This window comes from Corythoichthys intestinalis, chromosome 22 (genome assembly GCF_030265065.1).
Source record: "Corythoichthys intestinalis isolate RoL2023-P3 chromosome 22, ASM3026506v1, whole genome shotgun sequence".
Taxonomy (NCBI): domain Eukaryota; kingdom Metazoa; phylum Chordata; class Actinopteri; order Syngnathiformes; family Syngnathidae; genus Corythoichthys; species Corythoichthys intestinalis.
Genome location: NC_080416.1, coordinates 24,241,385 through 24,244,788, shown reverse-complemented (window position 1 = coordinate 24,244,788; position 3,404 = coordinate 24,241,385).

Below are 3,404 nucleotides of genomic sequence, written 5' to 3'. Positions count from 1 at the left end.
TCTTAGTCAGGGGTTAATTTGTGTCCGAGCACCTCAAGATCCGGCACCTCTTGATTTTGGCTTCCCTGTGTTCCGGGACTTATTTGGGCGGATCCGGCACCTCTCGTGTATAGAAAATAATAATACCGTATTGGCCCGAATATAAGACGGTGTTTTTTGCATTGAAATAAGGCTGAAAAAGAGGGGGTCGTCTTATATTCGCGATCTAGACATTAAACCCATTCACGACGCTCGATGGTGCCAGATATCATTGAAGCGATGTTCGGTCATGACAGATCTCAGCTACTCTCCCCATTCACGATGCTAGATGGCGCCAGATATCATTGAAGCGATGTTTGTCATGACAGATCTCAGCTACTCTCAAGTTTAACCAGTTTGCATTATTTTATACCAATGTTTTTCCTTATTCAGATTTGTTTCAAGACTACAGTTACAGTTAGACTTCACTTTGATGGTTAATGCAGTTATAGCAATTTTGTTGTTTTATCACAATAGATTGGTTTATTTACATTTCAAAAACCAGAAGCCATTCATTACGAATGTGATTGCACTTTAGTTTACAGATTTAAACGTTCAGATATTAAGATTTGAATGAGGCAAAATAACATGCTTTTTCTCTCAAATATATTGTTATAATCATTTGTTTCGGATGTACTGTAATTATTTTCTGTATAAAAATTAATTTGGTGATCAAAAAGTCTTTTTTCAAACTTGAGTCTTGAAAAAGGGGGGGTCGTCTTATAATCAGGGCCGTCTTATATTCGGGCCAATACAGTAATATCAAAACGTTGTTAAAAAAGGTAAAAAATATAATAATAGTATGCATAAATTCATTTACATAACAAATCCCAAGAATTGCATGTTGTTTATAAAAATTGGACATCATTTGAAAGCGTCAGAGATTTGTTGATGCACTGAAAAGCTGGACCAACAAATCACGCCCCTACATGAAAAAAAATTAAAAAACAAAAAAAAACTTTGGAAATTTGCGGCAACTGGGGAGCAAGCGGCTAGGATCAAACGGTATTTCAACATGCCAAAAAGACAGTTGCATTTACTGTCTTTTTTCAAACAGAAGGAAGATGGTTCAAAACGAATCAGAAGAGCAACAACCGGCGATGAGGGCGGCTGCAGTGATCATGCTAACGAGCGGGACCGGGTGCAGCAGGAGGCTAGCGCCGCAGCAGCTAGCCAGGTTCACGGACAGCCAGCCAAGCTGGGTGTACTATAAGTCCCACCTGTGGTTATGTGGGTGATTGCCCGTGCTGTGCAGAGTATAGCCTAAATAATTGTAAATTGTTGCCACAACATTTATAACATGGATATTATCTAAAATTGAGGCTTGCAAGTCCCACGGCATGACAAATGGGCATTTGCGTGTTGTTTTCAGCACCATTTTCTGCGTATGTTCCTGGACCTGTGCCCGTCTCGTCATCCCTGCGCTGTCATATGTACTTGTGTTATGGCACCTTATGATATCATATATCATATGATGTCATATTTTAGTCATTTCAAAATGTGTTTGTCTTCATCTAGCTTTTGTTGAAGAAAACTCGTTTTAGTCGACGTTTACCCAAAAGGTTTTCGGCTGTAAAATTCAAACATTTTACTCAAAAAAATAAAGGTTTCCAACTATTTTGAATGAACATTGACAGATTAGCACATAATGTTGTCGCGTCTAAAAAGACAACGGCAACTTGGTGAGAATATATACTGAGCAGGAAACCAGTACATTATTTTCAATTAATTATACCCACCTGGATGCCACGAACTGCAAGTAAAAAAAAAAAAGGTGCCCGAGAGTTTAAGAGGACGCTCGCCATTAGCATTAGCTTAACGCGAACACAAATGCTATGTTAACACTGCGAGTTACATTTAGTGTGTGATGATGACTCAGCAAAGACTTTTAAAGGCTAAACCAACATTGCATCTTCTCGTTCGCCAAGATAAGAAAACAAATCTTACCGTGTGTGTGTCAAAACAAGCAACATTGGTGAGTTGGGGGAGGGCTCAGCACGTCACATGAGTGGAACAACCAGGCACTCCTACAATGCAGGTAACTGCACATAAAATGTCACACACTGTGAAAATGTGACGTAAACGATGGCGTCTTCTGCCAGACCAGCATACTTTGCGAGCATACTAAATCACAACTGTACTTTGTTTTCCGTATCAAAATGCAGCTATGTGGGACATTTCTACATCATGTTACAGCTGATGTATACCTACTACAATGACGATCATCAAATGGTTTAAATTTAACAACGCATTGTCATCTGGCGTTCAACAATTAATCGAGTAATTCGATCAGAAAAAAAAAGCTTCGACTCAAATTTTGCTGCTTCAAAGATTTGTTTAATTAGAGTGACGTTGTAATGGTTTGTTTTGAAGGTGTTGCATTTACTTTTACTGATTTGGGTGGATACACTGCCCTCTAGTGGAAACAGTGAATATGCCATAACTTGTTGAACCAGACAGAATCCAGCTGCTCCCTGTTAAGACCAACATAAGGTACTGTATGTTTTTGTTTGAGCTAATCTGTTTGTTTATGCATTTGATGTTTAGTTTGTTGTTGATGTTTAAGTATATTTAGCATTTTTTGGAATAACGATTTCTTCAGAGCATTGTTTAAAAAAAAGAGCATTTTGTAGCATTTAAACTAGCAGACTTTTGCTATGCAAGTTAGCCAATTGTTCTTTTGTTGTACTGTTTTTTTAATGCATTTATTTCTCTTTTGAAATGAAAGTGCAATTCTGCATTGTTTGAAGAAACACTCATGAATTTTATTTCGTATTTGCATTTAATGCTCTTTTGAAACTGTCGTCTTAGCAACCCAAACTAAATATTATAGCATGCATAAACACTTATTTAACATATCCTAAAATGTATTCTGCAATGCATCAAAATGTGCATAATCCGATTACGCAATTATTCAAACTAGCCAATGGATAGATTGCTCGATTACCTAAATAATCGATAGCTGCAGCCCTATTATCGTCTCGTCATCGTCTTAAAGACGAAATGTTTTCATTATAGTCATCGTTGATGAAAACAATACTGCAGGACAAATGAAAAAATACATGATGAAATCAACATTCAAATGTAAATTAAAAATTAAGTTGGAAGGGAAAAAAACGGACGCATTAAAACTACATAAATTGCAAAAACAAAATTAAAAGCTCAGTTAACTGTTAAGTAAAAATGCAAGAATGCAAATGAAATAAACGAAACCATTAAGTGAAATGAGAAGACCAGGATGCTGCAAGAAAGTGGGAGGGTGTGGCCACGGGGACCATCCCCGAGAGGGAGCGGCCCCTTTCCTCTGCCCCCCGTATAAAAGTCCACCCACCATCTTGGTCAGAGTTTGGTGTCTCATCCCCGTCGCCAGGCTTGGGCATCCGTCA